The sequence below is a fragment of the Equus asinus genome, chromosome 1 (genome assembly GCF_041296235.1).
Source record: "Equus asinus isolate D_3611 breed Donkey chromosome 1, EquAss-T2T_v2, whole genome shotgun sequence".
Lineage (NCBI taxonomy): Eukaryota > Metazoa > Chordata > Mammalia > Perissodactyla > Equidae > Equus > Equus asinus.
The window spans coordinates 107,433,099-107,453,469 of NC_091790.1; the positions used below are offsets into that span (position 1 = coordinate 107,433,099).

The following is a 20,371-nucleotide window of genomic DNA, read 5'->3' on the forward strand; positions in this document are numbered from 1 at the left end:
AACTTATTTTGTTGATGAAAAATTTTATGAGTAATTATCAGAATAATTGTGTCATTGTGTCTTAAGCATTAGTATAGTAATATGTATTAATGGATTTTCTAATATTGAACTGTCTTTATAGTTCAAAACTTAAAGGGAAAAAAACAAAATTCTACTGGGTCAGGGCATATCAGTTTTTTAATTTGAGGCTGGATTGATTTGCTAATATTATAATTGAGATTACTTTGTAGATTTCTTTTTGTGGGATGTTTGTCAAGTTTAGTCTGAGGACGATGCTAGCTTTGTAAAATAAATTTGGATAGTTTGCCTGTCCTTCTATGCTCTAGAACAGTCTTTTTCAAACTATCTGTGGTTAACGGCCTTTTTTCCTTAGTTTCCAATCATCGTGACTGCTACTTTTGTTAAAATAAAAAGGAATTACTAGAAAAATGAAATGAAAAACCAAAAACAATCAAAATGCAAGTTCACTTTCTTCATTATTAGACTTAATATTCATAAAATAACTGTCGAATTACTGCCAAAGTACTAACTTTCACTTGCTGTACTTATCCTGGACCTGCAAAGGAAATATCATGACTGGCACCCATCCGTGCACCACACTTTGAATCGCCCTGCTTAAAGAAGAGGTTAATATTTTTGGTGATCAACACTTAGCAAAAAGATGATGTTAGAACGTAACCACAATATATGTATTTTCACTTATCTACAAATTATGTCTGTAACTAAAATTATTAATAATATTCTGGATGCTTAGATTATAAATGCCCTATACTTTGATGATCTCATCCTTTTCTTAGTTGATACACAAGGCACAGTGTATCACAGTTGATACACACTGAGAATAAGATTTGTTGTTGTCGATACTGTGTGTAGGTCCCTAGTTTCCAGTAACATTTTTGATCACTTAACGTTATTTGGGCAGCTGTTTTCCATATCTGATGAAATCATCTTTGTTTTTGCCTCATAATGTGATTGATGAAGCCTTTCCTTTGGACTACCGGTAGGAACAGTATCATCCTAGGTGTGCTCTCTTCGGTCTGTGGCTGCTATTCAGGAATGTAATCATGCCACTCGTCCATTTTGTGGGGGTTTATTTAGCGACAACTATATGATGTAACCCAGGAAAACTTCAGGGCAGTGTGAAAGGGCAAATACAACAGTGAGGGGACCGGGCGGCATCCATTTCTTCTAGGACCTTTCTCTGTTGGGCTGTGTGTATGGCTTGGCCACATACCACATAGTCTCAGAGAGGGGGCCAGGTTAATCAGCAAAATGAATACTATTGAAGTGAAATTTCTTTTTTTAATTATTTTTATTATATTTTATTGAGGTAAAGGAATTTCTTTCTTTTATTAAGAAAAATAAACATGAATAAAAGTTCTATTTTTTTTCCTTTCCCTATTGGATTTTTCATGCAGAGTTTACATTACAGACCGTGTTTTAAGCTGGTGTCTCAAAGGATAGCACGGCTTTCTAAGCATCTGTTTGCTTAAAATTCAGATTCCTGGTTCCCCTCTCGTAACTACTGCATTGAGGTTGCAAAGAGAAGTTGAGGTGGGGAGACAGGAGTCTATACGATTACTAAACTCCTCAGGTGATTGTTCATAGATATTTTGAAAACCAATGCTTAGAGGCAATTTTTTTTTAAATTATAGGAATTATATATGATCCTTCAAGACATCACATGTAAAACTTGGCATCCTTTGACATCCTTTTTTTTTTTTCTATGCTTACTAGCCTATTCTATTTTCTGTTTCTTCTTGAATCAATTTTAGGAGCTTCATTTTCCTAGTATATCATATATTTTAGCTAGACTTAAAAATAATTATTTTAATAAAATTATATTTTAAAAAAATTAATTAATATGCTTTTCTTTTCCATACTTGTCTTATCATGCATGTCCCTATAAAGGGAGGCAGACTGTTAGAGATACTCCATACTTTAAGAGGAATAGGAGGAGGGGAGTTTAAGATTGATTTAGTTTGAACACAAAAACAGTCCATTTTTTTTAAGTCCTTATAAAACACAATAGTTTTGAAAGCTCTTAATTTATAAAAACCAAGCTTTTTGAGAGAATAATTTTTGAAAACCAAAAGGCAAAGATTTGAAATATCAAGGTATAAAATCAGCATATAAATAATAAATTAAGACTTCAGTTTTCCAGAGAGTCGGTAGGAAGATAGAGAAACTGACAAGGAGGGAGGCCAGGGTGACCTTCTGGGCCAACTGGAGGGATCACACGAAGAGCAGAGATTCTATTTAGAAAGAATTCAGTCTCTGCCTGAAGAAAGACCATTATGGCCAACCCATGGACAGGTGATGGAGCCCAGCCGATGCTGAGAGCTGTCCGTCACCATTCAACAGATCACTGCATGTCGCCCTGCCCAGGAGCATTGCTGGCGTGAAGGACTTCCACTGAGATTGCGTGCACCTCACCCCGACTCGCGTGTATCCCAGTAGGAGTATCCCCCATGCATATCCTGAGATTTTACTCAGTCCATTTTAAATCTACCGTATTTCTCTTTATTAGCCTAGAACCTCTTATGGCTCCTTAAAAGAGGATGAAGCCCTGAACATCTAAAGGGACTATGGTGGTATAGAAGGAACCCGCACTCAAACTTGGGTAGTACTGGAAAACAAAAATGAAAACAGCTCAAAGCTTCACTCCGAGCCAGGATAGTGGAGAGATCCACTCCTGTTACATTAGTAGGAATTTTAGTAGGACACACTTAGGTCAGGCTTCAGCTGTTTCTGACTTGGAGGATTACAACCACCACTTAACTGATCTCTCTGAAACTATTCTCTCCACCCTCATCTTTTTTCTACATTGCTTATAACAATCATCCTACAAAAATCAGATGTTGTCATGTTGCTACTCTAGAAATTTTCATTACCCTGTTGTTACATACTAGAGAAAGGTTAAACTTGGTAGCATTGACGGTGCTATCAAAACTCAGCCCCAGCCCAATTTTTCAGCCCCATCATGTGCCTCTGCCCACGATTAAACCTCTATTTCAGCCATTCCAAACAGACCTGAGCTTTTTCATACTGTTAACTTTTCATTTACAGGTCATTCCTCCTAGGTTTTCATGAACTTCCTTCTCGTTAAGCTCCTGCTTCCCATCGCAACTTCAAATGTCTTCCCTACCCTCCTCCTCTGACCCTAAAAAAAATTATTTACTCTCTCTTCTGTATACCAAGAGTGCTCCATTCAGACTTATTTAAAAGCATCTATCAGATTCTTCTATACGTATAATGCTATACTTAAGTCTCTCTCTCTACTGGACTGAGGGCACCTTGAGAGTGTCGAGTTCCACTTGCTCAGCTTTCTATCTCTGGCTCCAAGCACAGTGCCCAATGCAGAGGGGGCACTCTATAAATGTTTGTTGAGTGACTTATCCACAACTAGTGACACAGCTGGCTAATTACATTAAAGTACCCTTTGTCCACTTAACAATCCATGTTCATTTTTTGTTGTTCTGATCCAGCTGTTTTTTGGACTTAGGAGAAGTTCGTTTTATTTATTCATTGCACATCATTTCTTTAGATTTGGCTAATCATTCCACCCTGACAGTGTGGTTTTATCTTCTTTTTAAATTTTTGAGTCTATTATCCAAAGAATATGTTGCCCCTTCCAGATGCATCATCAGCAACATTTCTTATTGTGCTGTCAATTTCTTCATCCAAGTTATAAATAATAGTTCTGGGCAGGGCCTTTTACATGACATTTATCTTATCCTCCTTAGGATTATAGTTATTTCTTCTCTTGTTTTGTTAACTGGATTGTGAACTCCTCAAGAGAGGCATCATGGCTCACTCATTTTTATGTTCCCGTAACTTTCTTGAGATTAATAAATACTATGAAATATCCTAACGTCCCTTGACAGGGGAAACAGGAAGCTGGTTCTGTAATCAGATGACCTAGGATCAGATGGCAGCTCTCCACTTGGGGATAAACTTGTACAAGTTTCTCAAACCCTCCAAGCCATATATATAACATTTTCTCATATGTAAAATGTGGTTAACATTAGTACCTACATCATAGAATTATTTTGAGAGACTAAAATAGATAATGTATGTAGAATGTTTAGTGCTGTACTTACATAGCAAATGCTTAATATTTGTTAGGAATTATTATTATTATAGAAGTTACTTGAATGAAATAGAGTGGAAATATCAATGTTGTTAAATCTTCTAATTTGTTCATCAGTGTATTCGTTGGCTGGGGATGTTATACCAAAGGACCACAGTGTGGGTGGCTTGAGCAACAGAAATGTATTTTCTCACAATTCTGGAGGCTAGACGTCCAAGATCAAGGTGTTGGAAAAGTTGGTTTCATTCTAAGTCCTCTCTTGTTGGCTTGTAGATGGCCTTCTTCTCTGTGTCTTCATGTGGTCTTCCTTCCACGTGTGTCTGTCCTAATCTCCTCTTTTCTAAGGACACCAGTCATATTGGGTTAGGGCCCACCCCAATGAACTCATTTAACTTTAATTACCTTTTTAAAGACCCTATCTCAAAATACAGTCACACTTGTAGGTACTGAGGGTTAGGACTTCAACATATGGATTTTGAAGGGACATAATTAAGTCCCCATAACAATTAGCAATAGACATCACACACGTTATAAGTAATATATAAGCAGCTTTGGCAGACTGTGTCACTATTAACAACTACTCGCTTACCCTTCTTTTAAGAGGATTATATATCCCCACCCTCTGAAATTCGACCAGTAGTGCCTTCACTAGGAGGGATAAACATTCTTGCTCCATTGCCATTGGGCTCAGCCATGTGACTTGATTTGGTCAGCGGTAGCTGAGTGCCTGTGGCATAACCCTCCCAAGCAGAAGTTTTAAGAGCCATTGATTGTTTTCGCCATTCTCTTGCTCTTTTCCCTGTGCCACAAGAACAGTAAGGGCTGCTCTCTCAGCCTAAGGCCTAGAATGAGGAGACTGATGGAGCAGAATTGCCTAGATGATGAGCAGCTGCTCATGTGAAAATGTGTGCCCAGCAGGTATTTTTTGCTCAAGTCCCTGGGATTTGAAGGATTGTTCATTACTGCATAGAAGATACCTAATGTGATAACCAACATCACAAGTGAAAAAAAAAAAAAAGCATATATATGCTTATTACTTTTCCATGCAAAAAGCTTCTGAGGTAATTCTAATAAGCTTAAACTGCAAAATAAGGAGCAGAGTACAAACATTTCACGGGGGACCAAAGACCTGTTGGACACACCACTTTTCCCATTTACTTGTGAGAACACGTCAGCCTCCCTCATGGTTACATTTTCTTTTGACTATAAGGGAATTGCACCACCGCAGCTTTTGCAGGCCTGCCTGCCCCTGTTCTAGGGAGAAGTCCTCTCCTGGTCTTGGAGAATCACAGTGGATGTAGGAAATCAGAATTGTCTGCCCTCCCTCACACGACAAACACTAGGACTCCCTAAACTGGTGCAACTTCACTCAAACCAGTATCAATTTCACCAAAACACGTTAGGTTCACAGTGCAATTCAACAATCATGCTTCAGCTTCCTACCGTTTCCCAGTTACTGAGTGAAGGTGACTGTTAAGCTAGACTCTAAGGAGCGAGCAGGATTTTGGCTGCTGGAAGAGGAGAAGAAAGACCTTTAATGCAGACGGCACAGTTTAAACAAAGGCACAAAGTGAATTCTGGGAATAAGAACACTTGATGGGGGCTGTAGCAAAGGATGGGGAGTGGATACAAATAGGATTGAAAACTAGCCAGAGGGCCATCCTGGTCAGCCAGTGTCGGTAACTCTAAGCCAGAGCATAACTCAAAAAACAATGGGCGAAACTTTAAATGTTATGGATCACACATTTATATGTTCATATCTGATTTTTAAAAATATTTCTCCTTAATAAATACATAACATTGCATAGCAGTTAAAAACGTGGGCACTTTAATCAGACGACTCCACCCCACAGCTCTGCCATGTCTGCCCTGTTGAACTTGCGCACATTAATTTACCTGTGTGAGCCTCAGCTTCCTCTTCTGTAGGATAGAATGTGATAATAATAGTGCTTCCCTAGTACAACGAGGATCATTGAATAAAATGATGCACATAAGACTCGTGGCAAAATATCCAAGTCAGAGTAAAGCTCCAAAAATGGTACTTGCTACTGAAATTGTTGCTATCACCACTGTTCGGAAAGGAAAGCTTAGTAATATGCCTCTAGGAGATTTGACAACCTGTATCCTTTAGCTGTCCTCTGACGTCCTCAGTATGCTTTTATCTGTCCTAAAATGTGCGCAAGATAGAGCCAAAGAGAGAGCCCCACACAGGTCAATGAGCGACTGAAGTGCCTTGAGAGGAGTGGCCCCCAGCCCTGCCTCTCAATTTGTGTCTCAGCTCAAACAGCGCTGAGCTCACCCAGTTCCAACCCTGCCTTAGGCCTCAGTTTGGTTGTGTCCACACCAGACACAATATCAGAGCAGAGAAGAATGGGAAGGCGCCTGACAACTGCTCTTCTGGAAGCTGCCTGGGAAATCAGTCTTCTTGGCCACTATCAAAGCTTCAGAGCAGCCTAAGTTGAAAACTGATTCCACATAAAAAAGTAACTTTTTCTCCATGAGAATGTTATTTTCCTTGTCTTTATTGAATCACTGGCTTCATCATTTTGGGGTTTATGAGCTGAAATTTCTGTCTTCCTTGAATGAAACCCTGTGGTTAGGTAGTGGTTCTTTTGTACTTATGCTGATTGGTAGTTTTGAAGAAAGAAGGGGAAAAAAGGAAAAGAAAATGATGAGGATGAAACCACCAGTTGGCTTTTCTCTTCTTAAATATTTTCTAGTTTAGTTTTAGATAAAACAGTATTTGATCGATGAATCTTTAAAACAGTACTGTGAGAACTTTGAGGGGGTGTTGTCATGGAAATGGGAAGTAGCATGATCTAGAATCATATTTTTCCCCTTTCCCATCAAAAAATAAAACATAAGGGCATAGGCCTTGAATGGACAGCAAATTTTGATATTTCTTTCTAAGATTTCCCTTATACTTTTTTCCTAGATTTAACCAGAAAATTTGTTTCTGTTATTAATCAAATGATCTTAATAAGATATAGTGAGCTACTTTATGATGTGGCGTAGCATCCTGAATATAAGAGCGGTTTTGCGTTACTGATGGGTTGAGTGTTCCCTTAAATATCACATTTTTCTTAGGAGATACTGATTATTCTAGATAATGTTGTTTTAAATAAAAGAATTACTCTGATCAGCTCTTTCTCTCTCTCTGGCCTTTGTCCCTATTTCCTTCTCTCTGTCTCTTTTTTTCCCCTTTTTCCTTCTCCCTCTTTCACATGCATTTGTCTGTACAATCACTCATTCAATCTACGTTTATTAGCACTTAAAGGAATTCAGAGTAGAGGGTGGGGTAGACTTGGGGATAATCATAATTCAGAAAGAACAGCAGCCTCTCAATCATAAAGATCAAATTTCTCCACACACTCAAGGGAGAAAAACTTAAAGTTGAGAAACTTAAACACTGAGAAGCATAAATCAGGGTTGAAGTAAAACCTAAGCCTACTAAAGCCTGTGTATTTTTATTACTTACAATGACCAAAGTAAATCGGTGACTGTTCTTCCTGCTTTCACACTCCACGTTCATGGCTCCCTCTGACTGGATTCCACTGAGCCTCCAGAGACGCAGAATGGCTTGAATGTTGGTGTAGAGGGTTGAAAAAAGACCATCTTAATAATTCGTTGCCTTAGTTTTGCTTGTCAGGCAAAGGAATTCATATACCCCCTGCTCCATTTTTAGGTTCCAGGATGACATTGAAGTTTTGACATCCGGAGCAATTTCTTGTTCATCGCTGAAGCCCAGAAGATGTGAGATTCGTGCAGAGAGCATCCCAGAGTCTGTCAGGGGCATGTCCTGGGGCTGTGCATTTCCCCAGGCTTCTCCTGATGCTGCTTGGAGGGAGATATGGAATGACTCAAATATGCTTCTGCTGAGGAGACCGTGAATGCTCAGACCGGAGTATATCTCTTAAAAAAAAACAAGGCAAAAACACCTGCAGAGTTGGGTGAAAAAGAGCTGCCATTTGGTAGATTTATGTTTATGTCCACGTGGGTGTACTCCTCTAGTAACAAAAACTGCTCTGTGTTTATGTTCTGTGAAAAACAACTATCATCTTAGTCTCCAGCTCTTAAGGAAACAACTGCCTTAATTTAGCAAAATACCTTGACAACCACTTGGGATAGCACGTGAGTCACTGAGCGCATTGGGTAGGGAAAGAAATGGAAGTAAAAGAGAGAGCTCAACTGCTGACAGTTAGAGGACAGGCATCCAGAAAGCAGGAGAGGAGACCAGACAGGAGAGATAATCTCCTTCGATTATCGAAGGAGATGGCCAAGCAGCGTGGAGCAATTTCCAAGAGACTAAGTTGTCATGTTTCATCTTAGGATGCCTCCTCTGCTGTCTGTAAACTCCTTGGATCTGCCTAAAATTACAGTAAAGACCTTGTTTGTTTGTAGAAATAATGGAAAAGGGTTAGATCCATGTCTCAATCAGTGCCAAATGAGGATAATAAGGAATAACAGCAAGTGAGGAGCAGAGATGGTTCAGCAGTGTCTGGAAGTCATGGCTGGAGGTGACTATGAGAATGTGAACCAGTCCTAGTACTCACAGTGCACAGGTAACGGAGGCAAAATTCTGGGCGTTGTGGGAAAAAAACCCAGAAGTAGAGACACATATATTGGAATTACCCAACACAGGAACTCACTCTTGGAGAAAGATTGTTGCTGGAGGTTTCTACAAGACCTTTTGGAGTCCTCAAGGATATAATGGCCAAGTGAATTGAGTAAAAAGGAATTCACCGTATGTCCTGGCAAATGAGCATTTGCCTAATATATTCCATTAATGATGACTAGAACAGATAGTTCCTACTAGGCAAACTTCCCTTCAGATTGCTTAACGTAGCATTCCTGCTATGGGGCAGGTACAACCTATTTAAGGAGGCTGTTGTTGGAAGAGCCCAAAGGCCCTTAGAAGATTCTTCCCTACCTAGTCCTGTCTGAGCTCTCTCCCGCCCTAGAGAGGTTCACACTGGAGCATGTGGAGTATCAGCCAGGTAGACAACTATGAGAATTTTGCTTTCAGGTAGAGTCATGAAGCATTTAAAGTCCTAAAATAAGTCCACTATAACCAAAGAGTGGCCCAGGAGGCAAATCCTTAATTAGTACTGGGTTAAAGCCAGTAAAAAATAGGTTCGAGTGTCAAAGAGTATGCACTTAACCAAATCCGTTCAAAAAACTAGACTGGAAGTCAGGAAAAACTGCATAAAATAGGAGGAATTGGGGGGCTAGGACGAGGTGACTGTCTCCGTTGAACTGCTGGGTGTCTGGCTCACTGGTACTTGCTGTCAGCCATGTGGTTTGGGTTTCTGGCTGAGTTGGTTCCACTTAATGTATAGGTTCAGGGTAAGGTGTCAAGGAAACAGCCCAGAGAACTCACTGGGAGCTTAATCCTCCTGGGAGTGACAGAAACCAGTATGACTCAGCCGTTCTGTTTAATTCCCCAAATCCATGACCTACCCTTTGTGGTACAATTGAAACAACATCAACTACAAAGGAAAGAAAAATGATCGATTCCCGAGTCTTCTGACAAATTATTAGTTCTTATTTCAGAAGACCCATTTTATGATTCTGAGTCTCTAAACGTTAAGATAAAGGCTACCTACCTTGCCAGGCTGTTTGTGAGGATCAAATAAAACATATCTGTGAAAGTAAATCAAGCAGTGTTCAGTAAACACTAGTTTGAACCTTTTTCTCCCTCCTTTCTTCCTGCTCTCTCGCCCTTTCTTCCCCTGTTCCTCCTGTTTATCTTCCACAGTGGGTACCTTAGAGGCATCATTCCCTGAGCATCAGACCCACCAAGACTTCCAATTAAGTCTGATTTTCAGTACTCACGTAGGCCTTGCCACAGTGACCTTCAGATGCATTAAACTGCTGGCTTCCTCCCACGCCATCTCAGCTTGGGTGATGTGCTATGCCCACATGGACGTAAGCAGAGGGTGGTTGTAACCCTGAGTCAGGGTCCCTCAGGGAAGATGAGCAGAAACCTCAGCAAACTCAAAGCATGTGTTTTACATGTCAGGAGAGAGCACAAGGGCAAACTGTCTGTCAACTGTTTCCACTGCTGACTGGGGACGCCTTACTGAGAGCACCCCAGCCATTGCTGTTCAAGTGTCCCTTAAGGTGACTCATTCTCCTTTGCCCCATATTAATATTAATCTGTATTAATAGTCCAAGTGATATGGATATGGTAGCACCCTCTGAAAAGAAGTTACCCATAGACTTACAAAACAGGGTTCAAGCAGACCATATTGATATTCATGTGACCAGAACTGTGCACTATTTATTTTGCAAGCAGATAAGGAAAGGCAACTGCAGCCCAGGGGAAAGTTATGGAGGCCTCTGTAGAAGGGTGACAGCTGAAACCATGCAACAGGATGAGATCCCTCATGGAGAGAGTGCAAGCTAACACTTAGGGAGCAGGCAGAGAAAAATGGCATTAAAAAGGCCAGACAGAGTGAGAGGAACATACCAGAATAAAGTAATATCTCTAAAAAATCAAGCATCAAGAATTTCAAGAAGTCAAAAGGGGTAGGGGCTACAGGTATGCGTTGACATACAGGTTGAGTATGATAGAGAAGCCTTTCAATGACTTCCCATTTCTCCTAGAATAAGATCCCAAATTCTTGACAATGCCCCAATGCCCTTCAGCCTCATCTCACACTATTCTCTCATTCTCCCATCTCCAAATCTCTGCTCCAGCCTCACTGGCTTTCTTTTAGTTCCTCTAATGCACTATGTTCCCTCCTACCACAGGGCCTTTGTACATGCTCTTCCTCTGCCTGGAATACTCTTTCCCTTAAGTGCCCCTTAATTGATTTTTCTGATCTCAGATGAAGCATCATTTCCTCAGCGAAGCCTTCCTCGATTGATCCAGGCCAAGTCAAATTCCTTAATTATATGCTTCTATAGAATCATGTTTCTTTCCATCTTAGCACGAATCTCAATTTATAATAATGCATTCATTTGTATTACTTAATAAAAACGTTTCACCCACCGGATTGTAAACTTTGTAAGTGTAGGACTTAAGAAATTTTCAGCACAGCCATCAGCATTTTAGCCAAACAGCAATGGTTGCCAACCAGAATCAAGTCTGGAGTGAAAAGAGACTTCCTGTGCTCTCTGTCCCTTGGTACATGCCAAACAAACCCCCACAAAATCACCTTGGTGTTTCCCCGTGATTTGGCACTCAAGACACACTCTGACACATCAAACTTGCTGGTTGCGTTGTTATAAGATAAGCCATAAAGCAGGTTTTCTAGCCACTAGTTCTTAATCTCTGGAAGGCCTACCAACTCCTTTAAGAATCCAATGAAAGCTGTGGCTATTGTTGTGGGTTGAATGATGTCTCCTCCACAAAGCCACGTTGGAAACCTAGCCCCCATTACTTGTGAATGTGATCCTATTTGGGAACACAGTCTTTGCAGATGATCAAGTTTAAGATGGGGTCATTAGGGTGGGCCATACTCCAATAGAACTGATGTCCTTATTTATATAAAGGGGAAATCTGGACACAGAGACAGACACAGACAGAGGGGGACAGTGTGAAGACACAGCGAGGACACCGTCTATAAGCCAAGGAAATGTCTGAGGCTAGCAGAAGCTAGGAGAGAGGTTGGGAACAGATGCTCCCTCAGAGGCCACAGAAGGAACCAACCCTGTAGATGCACTGATTTCGGGCTTCTAGCCTGCAGATCTGTGAGGTAATAAATTTCTGTTGCTTGAGCCACCGAGTTTGTGATTCTTTGTTAAGGCAGCCCCAGAAAGCTAATACAGATGCTCTCTCTAGACATAAAAGACTTTACAGACATACATGACTCTGCGTGTAATTTCAGGGTATTCACAGATCCACTGAAGCCCGCGTCACTAATTCCTCCACAGACACTATAAAATCCCGGGACCAAAATCCCACGGGATTAGGGCAAAGAAAGAAGAGAAAGCAGAACGTGGGCATCTGCAACTGTTGGCTACATGTTTGGCCCTTGGCCAGACACCTGACATTTGTTATTTCATTGAATCCTCGTAACCACTCAATTAAGTAGATGTTAGCATCCCTGTTTCAAAAAGGAGGAAATGGAGACGCTGAGAGATGTGACATCGTGCACCAGTTCATACAGCTAGAGAGCTGTTGTGCTGGGAATGAGGCCCAAGTTTGTTTTACCCTGAAACCAAGGCTTTTTCCGTTCTTCCCCTGCCTCTGAGCAGGAGTGATACATGAGACCCAAAGCACATGATGCGTGGTTTCCGGGGCTGTGAGGTTCCAGCGACCAGAGTCAGGCATGTGTCAGTGGCTTCGAGGGAAACAGGAGAATAACTTTAAAAAAAAAGTTAAAGAAAGGCCATTTCTTTGGACTGTTTTCCTTTCATTGTTTGGTATTATAACTTCTTTTGAACTAAGGATTTTGACATAGAAGGACTTCTACTGTTGCTAGGCAAGGAGGGAGACAGCAAAGGATTGATTTAGGCATACTGATGATGATAATTGTCAATAGGATTTTATGAGAGGGAATAGTAGTGTGGATGAGACAGCAAAGCAAAGTCAGTCTTTCATTCATCAAAAAATATTTATTGATCCCCCCATTGGATGGCAGGTTGCCTGTTCAGTGGACAAAGTCTGGCTGCATAGAGCCTTGAGTCTGGAGGGGGAAACCAACAGTTACATCAATCAATACAATAAAGTAAAGTGTTGTGTGACAAACAAAAAAACAGTGTACTATATAGAAAGTAGTGGGGGGTAACTACCCACTTCTAGTCAAGGAGAAAGCTGGGTCTGAGTTTACTCCAAAGTCTGAGTAGTGATTATCCTGACACAGGGAGGTGAGAGAGGGGTGGTTACAGGCAGAAGAAACATGTGCAAAGATCCTGAGGCAACAGAAAAGGTAATACATTTGAAAACCTGAAGGCAATTCATCACAACCTGAGTGTGGAATGGGAAGGGATAAAGAAGTAATGACCCTAGAGAGGTGTGCAGGAGCTAGCTCACGAAGGACTTGTCAGTAGCTGAGCAATGGAGACTGAGTTTCCACCAGAGAACACTGGGAAGCCATTAAAGACTGGCAACGGAGGAGGGGTGTGGGAGACAGGACTACTTGCTGTGGGAGTTGAGCAACTGAGACTACTTCGTTTCCAACTGATTTGTCCTCTCCCACCTCGGGCAGAGAGCGAGGTTTGCCCTCCACCAGCCCTAGACAAGGTCTACAAGTCCCCAGGTCTGTCGAAGGCAGGCGTCCACAGGCACTGGCGGGGCGGCAGACGGCATCCGGGGGAACCGCTGGCCAGTGCCCCCTGGCGGCCCACACTCCACCTCAGCTTGGAGTTCACCCAGGCTCACCTCGTTCGGGGGTTACTGTGGGATGAAGGGGACTCAGCCTGGAAGCATGCGTCTGAATCTTTATGCCACATGCTTCTCCGTTTGCGGCCTGTAAAAATCTTAAAAGGGTTTTGGTTTTGCTTCACTGAGGCCACAGGGAGGTAATACTTAAAAATGTCACCCTGCCTCACCACCACAGAAAACTCAGAAAATTCAGTTCACTTGAGAGCTTCCCTGCTGTCTCCTTCAGGTGCAAATGTAGAGACTCCGTCAAAATGTGTTTGGGTGTGAGGGACAGCTCTTCCAAACATGCAGAGGACATGAGAGTTAAGGTCACATTCATGCTGTTCTCATCTCCAGCCATTGGCCTCTGAGGATGGGGACAGAACCCCTAGATATGTGGGTACCAAAGAGAGCAGACTCTCTGTTCTGAGGATTTCTTTTCATTAAGGACAGAATTTCACATATGCTGAGTGCCCTCCATACTCAGAGAACTAGGGTGCTTGTGTGCTCAGGCATTATCTTTCACTTTAGTAAAGCTGTGAAGGAATTACTAGGATTCTCTTTTTTATAGCTATGGAAAATGCAGCCCAGAGAGGGCTGTAGATCAGATCAGAATTCCACATGGGTGGTTTGACTCAGAGGCCTCAGTTTCCCTGTCCCCCACTGGGGTTACAGGCTGACCTGTGTGAACCGGCTGTTTCACCACCCGGCCCTGTGACCTTGGACAAGCTGCTTAATCTCTCTGTGCTTCCCATTGCTTAACTACGAAATAGGTAATATACACATTCATCTCATAGGACCATTATGAGTTAAATGAATTAGTGCTTGTCAGATACTCAAGACAGTGCCCGGCGATCAGTAAGCGCTATAAAGAACTTACCCGTCATTATTATTATAACCAGAAAGAGAGCAAAGTCCTAGCTTTATCAGGGCAAAATAGGATACTGCCTGAGGTTTCTGGGATGAAAATAAATACATATATAACCAAATAAATATATAAAAAGGGAACAAGACAAAGAACACTCGATACCCAACCTCAACAGCTCATTCCAAGAAATCTTCCCTAACAACAAAAAAGAAACCGCCAAAGCAGATACATGAGAAATGTTGGTTTTTAAAGATTGTTTTCCAGTAAAAGCTAATTCCTTTATTTGAGTCTCTTCCCCTCCCTCCCCTTTCCCCGCAACTTCTCTAACGATCTGGACGAACTGAATAATATCATCTTCGTCCCATGATTATCTACCATTATTATTGGCATCCTCAAGTAGAGCGCATCCAGAGAATTTTAGAGAAGCTTCACAGTCATTAAAATCTTCAACCTCAAAGTTTGTTCAGCTTATCCTCGGCTACGACTGGGAGAACAGAGACGTAGGGATTTAGTGACTTTCCTTAATGGACCTCAGCACAAAATCCTAAATTGTAGCTGTGGTTATGGACCCAGAACTTTCTATAGAATCTTTCTCCTCAGAGTTTGTTGTTTTATGAATTCAGTTCAGTTAGCAAATCTCTATTGAGCATTTACTTCTGCAAGTAACTATGGGGAATTCAAGAAAAGTTGAAGACGGGAACCTGCTCTTGAGAAAAATAGAGTCTAGCTGGGAAACCACGATCATGTTCATCAACAGTCTCACGTTAAAAGTTATCTGCCGGATTCTGGCTGGGGTATTAGGAAAGCACCAAAATATCTCTCATACTCAGTTGAAATGGTATTGAAACCATTCCATCATAAAGTCATTTTTTTTAAGTCACACTTTCGTCCCCCCACCCTCCAAAAAAACATCAAATGACTACTTGCCCTGCTCACGTTAGGAGTAATTTCCTCTAGGCCCGTGATTCTCCAACAGCATCAGCATCAGCATCGCCTGGGAGCACACTAGAAATGCAAGTTCTCAGGCCTGACCCACGTTCTATTGAATCTGAAACTCTAGGCTGGCGACCAGCCATCTGTTTTATCAACTCTTTCCGGTGATTTCACTTCATGCTACAATTTGAGAACTGCTGCTCTAGGAGTTTATTCTAATCCCCTGCCCCAAATTGGGTTAAAGGCCTGTGGGCACACAAGGTGTTTTTGCCTGAATATGTGAATTTTGGAGAAAAGAGGATCCAAAGATTCCATGGCCAGTAAAGGGAAGACTCCAAGATTTTAATAGCTCATGAGGTTGAATGAACACCCTTTGAGAAAAGAAAGAAAACTACTGGATAGAAGATTGCCCCAACTCTCAAAGATGAATGGAGGCAGTGCCAATGTTTTCTTTAAAAAAGAAGATGGAGCCTATGACGAGAAATGGTCAAGTGATTCATTAAAACTTAAAAAAGTTCTACAGCACAGCCAGACTGCAAGAATTTAGCTGGAAATATGTTTAAAGTTGGCAATGCTAAATGCTCATCTCGATAATTTGGGGGTAGGAGTAGGGGGATGTGGCATAAGGAATTTTCTAAGGCTTTCAATTTCATATCAAATACTTTCCAGAAACGCAGCAGAGTAAGGTTAGCAGCTGTGTGAGAGTCCTTATGCCATCATCAACCCTTTAACATCACTGGGGATTATAAACTTTTTAACATTTACCAGTCAAAGGAGGTTAAAATGGCATCATGTGGTTGTCCAACTTTCATGTCTTTGAGTACTGCTGAAGTCAGACATTAAACAATGTTTATTAGCCATTTGTCTTTCTTCCTTTGTGAATTGTGTCCTCTGCTTATTTTCTAATGAACTATAAATAGTAATTGATTGGTAAAATTTCATATTATGTAGGAAGTACATTGTAAAATGTTTCCCTCCAGTTGCCAATTGTCTTTAATCTCCTTTATGATATTATATATATAATATTATGATATTATGTGACATTGTAACGTTATATATCTATTATATATTATATATCACATATATGATATACACATTTTTATATAGACAACTTTATGTAGTCAGTTCTGTTTCCCTTATGTGGTTTCTTTCAACTTTTTTTTTCTTAAATTTTTTTCAATCCAAGATCAAGATATGTTTTCCTGTATTTTATTTTAATAGCCTTAAAAAAAAAACTCTGGCGTGGTTTCGTGCTGTGTTTGCATCCATCTTTTTAATGAGCTACAATTTGCTTCAGTGTATGGTATGGCTAAAACTACGGCTAGGTTTTTTTTTCCTAAAAGAAATACATGATTTTCTCCATACTTTTTTGGTAAAAAAGTCCATCCCTCATGTGGGTTTATGATTATGAAATGTTAAATTTGTGTGTCTCTTTCAAGACTATCGTACCCAATGATTTATCTGAGAATTCTAGAGTCTGTCCAACTTTTTATTTAACACTTCTTTTTATAGCTAACATCTCATAGAGTCCACGACTGAGTTTCCTTTTCTTCTCTAGTTCCAATTGCTTATTTTTCCCATTAAACTTTAAAATTACTTTGTCAGATTGCAAAGGAAGCCCTTTTAGGATTGGAATTAGATATTTTTAACCCCTCTATTAAGTGAAAAAAATTCTCTCTATAGACTACTTAGTAGGTAAATTTTAAAAGTGATTAAAAATCATTATATACTGCTGTGCATTTGTGAAGTTCATGTACTTTATTTACAACATATATCCCACAAATTTCTTGTAAGGGTTATTTCCAGGAGTCTTTGTTTTCCCGATGCTAGTAAGAATATCCTTTCTGTTTTCATTTTATTTGTGATCCTGTCTGGTATTTTAAAAACTATTGATTTTTAAAATATTTTACCTTCAAAATCTCTTCTATCTAAACAGATGTTCAACCAAGCAGCAAGAGGCCGGTCTCTCGAGTGGGCAGACACGTTCAGGGTTACAGGTGGTGTGGGCAGGGGAAAGGGAGCCCCGTTCAGAAGCTGCTCCCTCTGCATCACTTGTCCCTCACAGGCCTCATCCTACGTGGCGGGGGGAGTCATATGCATGAGTTATTTGGTAGGGCCATGTCTTAGTCCATTTCGGCTGCTATGACAAAATGCCTCAGACAGGGAGGCTTATAGACAGACATTGTGTCTCACAGTGCTGCCGGCTGGGAAGACCAAGATTAAGATCACCTGCAGATTCAGTGTCTGCTGAGAGCCTGCGTCCTGGTTCATGGACAGTTGTCTTCTCACTGTAACCTCACATGGTGGGAGGGGCGAGGGAGCTTTCTCAGGCAGCTTTTATGAGGACACCAATGACCTCGTGATCTAATCACCTCCCAAAAGCCCCTCCTCGAAACACCATCACCTGTGGATTAGGATTTCAACATATGAATTTTGGAGTGACAGAAACATTCAAACTATAGCAGGTCAATTTGTCACTAGGAGGTGGCTGGCCTCAACTGCTGGTGGCTCTCTAAACTTTGTCCTCAGCTTTGACCCTTAGCACAATTCCATGAAAACAGGAAAAATTCTATCTGATGGCCTATTACACAGCATCCCAGACAGACACGGTCAAGCATATATACACATTGTTCATAAATAATGAAATGTTCTCCATAGTTCTGATAGTACACACACACACACACACACACACACACTACTCTTCTAGATACTAGACTAGAATTTCTCCTGCTGCCATTGTCTAGTTCTCTGAATTTGAGGTAAATTACATCACGACTAAGACTTCCCCGGGATCTCCGTGATTTCGCCTTCCTCCTCACCATCCCCGTTGAATCCATCAACCCATCCCACTGACTCTACTTCCAAACACATGCTAACTCTGTCCCCTTCTCCCCAGCCCACTGTCGCCACCCTCAGGCAAGCTGCCGTTGTCTCTCCCCAGGGCAGCTGCAATAGCTTCCTCTTCTTGGTTTCCCTCCCGTTCCTCTACCATGTGTTTCCACATAACAGACAGAAGGATCTTTTGAAAATATGTCAGATTTTGTGACTCCTTTGCTAAAAATTTTCAGTTAGCTCCCTATTGCCCTTAGAATACAGTGCAGACTCCTTGCTCTGGCCCCCAGCATGTAGGGTCTGGCCCTTGCCTGACCCTTCAGCCTCATCTAGAGTCACTCTCTTTGAAGGTCTTGCCCACAAAGCTCCCTCCCCTGGGCCCGTACATTTCCCCAAGAAAGATGAACTCATTGCATACTGACGCTGGATCTTTTCACAGCTTCTTGACATTGAGCTCCCTATTTGAAGGGCACCTCCTCCGAGAGGCCTTCCCTGACCATTTCCATCTAAAGTAGCTATTTATTCATTCTACTCCATCACTCTCTTTTCATTCTCTGAGCAGTTCCTGTCTCTCTCTGGCTTTTTAAATGGTCTTTCTGTTGCCCACCTGCCCACCACCACCAGCATGGAAGCACCCTGAGGGCAGGCCTTGCCTGTCTTGTCCTTCAACGTACCCCAGTGCCTAGAAGAGAGTCTCACACACAGGAGGGGTCAGTAATGCTCAGGGAATGAACGCGTTCCTGATCGTTTGGACAGGTGATACTTCGTCTTCAGCCTGAAAACTACAGTCCCCAAGACCCTTTTCTCTCTTTGGGTGACTTCACATACTGTGAGCAATGGCCCACTGCCTGTCCTGTTTCACTCCTGGCTGCTGCTAGACATAGTGTTACCTGGAATTGATTCAGGAAAGTGACGCTATTGAGGAGTGGCATGAAAATAGAGGATGGAGGGATGGGTTCCGCTGCCCCAGAAATACTCTCTCCCAGTAAAGGAGATAACCACTGGCTTTCTGACTGGTCAGGCAAGACCTTTGGCGGAAATGGGAATAGTGGTTGGGAACATTGTCGTACCTTATTCCTGCTTGCTCTGCTGTTTTGCAAAGCCTAGGAGTGAAATGGTCATGCTCCACGCTCAGCTAAACCCTCTGATGGCTAGTCAGTGATAATTCTTGCACAAGCTGGCAAACTGCTGATGGATACTTCTCATTTCCAGCACTATTGTGACTTTATGTCTTTTTTGGTTTGTTTATTTAAATGGACATTTGACCATGAAGTTTGGAGAAAGACATGAAGATGCCACCACAGCCCAGAAGTACACAGGTGCTGCTGTCAAACAAAGGTGATTTTGATGTAGTTTTTTATTCAGCTCATGTTCAAAATTGGCTATAGAGAATTGTGTTTTAATGTGTTCATTCAGTCTTTTCCTCGTTTAATAAAGATGACTTTTGTAAGAAATGTGTTAATAGCATTTACCTAATAGGTAAAATAATAGTTGAAAATTGTTATCAATTATCCTCCCAAGTCAAGGGCATTTGACATGAACCTCAGTCTTCTTATTTATGAACAGAAATAATAATAACAGTATCTAACTCAAAGTTTTTGTAGTGATCAAGTGAGACAATCAGTGTAAAACTCTGAACAGAGACTCTGACACAAGGTAAGTCCTGGCTAATGTTCTCTAAGATTGAGGTTGATATTATTTTTATTTTCTTTCTCCTTAATGCACTGTGTGCAAAATGGCAAGAACCATGAGAGCAACATTTATTAAGAGAAAGTCACTATTATTTGTAAAACTAAGCTTCTATTATCCCTGTTGGTCCCTGAGTATGGCTAAGGGTGGGAACATTTCTGCCTATGGGTGTGGAAGCAATGGAGAATGGACAGAGATATCTTGGAGGGCAGGCCAGTTAATGGGTCAAGGTAAGCCCATGGGGGTCACTGCCTTCGTGGGTCACCATAACCCAGATTAACCCTTAGCAGATTTACATAGTCATAAAGGGTTGATTTTTTTGGTCCATGGAAGATTGGTCAGACTCTCTCAGGAGAAAGAAACCAAAAGTAGGAGGTATCCAAATTTTTGAGTGCCTATTCCTTGCAGTCATCAACTACACACTTTATAAATGCTATTTCATTTAATCCTAACAAAACCCTTTAAAGCAGGAAGTAGAGAAAACAGCTCCTAGAGAGTTCCAATAACTTCTGGGGTAATAAATGACCTAATCGGCATGTGAACTCAGGTACGCATGATTTCAAACCCTTGTCCTTTCTGTTGCACCACCCAGTCTCCCTCAAAACTGACGTACCTGAAGCAACTTCACTTTGTTAAGAGACTG

General features: G+C 41.3%; 1 long non-coding RNA gene across 1 annotated transcript in view; it reads left to right on the top strand.

Annotated features, from left to right (window-relative positions):
* LOC106825219 (uncharacterized) overlaps positions 1-19,406 on the top strand; it is a 187,926-nt gene extending 168,520 nt beyond the window's left edge. Inside the window, exon 9 of the long non-coding RNA XR_011501830.1 lies at positions 7,779-19,406. This is a non-coding gene — a long non-coding RNA (uncharacterized lncRNA). The remainder of the gene's footprint in view (positions 1-7,778) is intronic.
* Positions 19,407-20,371: the final 965 nt, after the last annotated feature.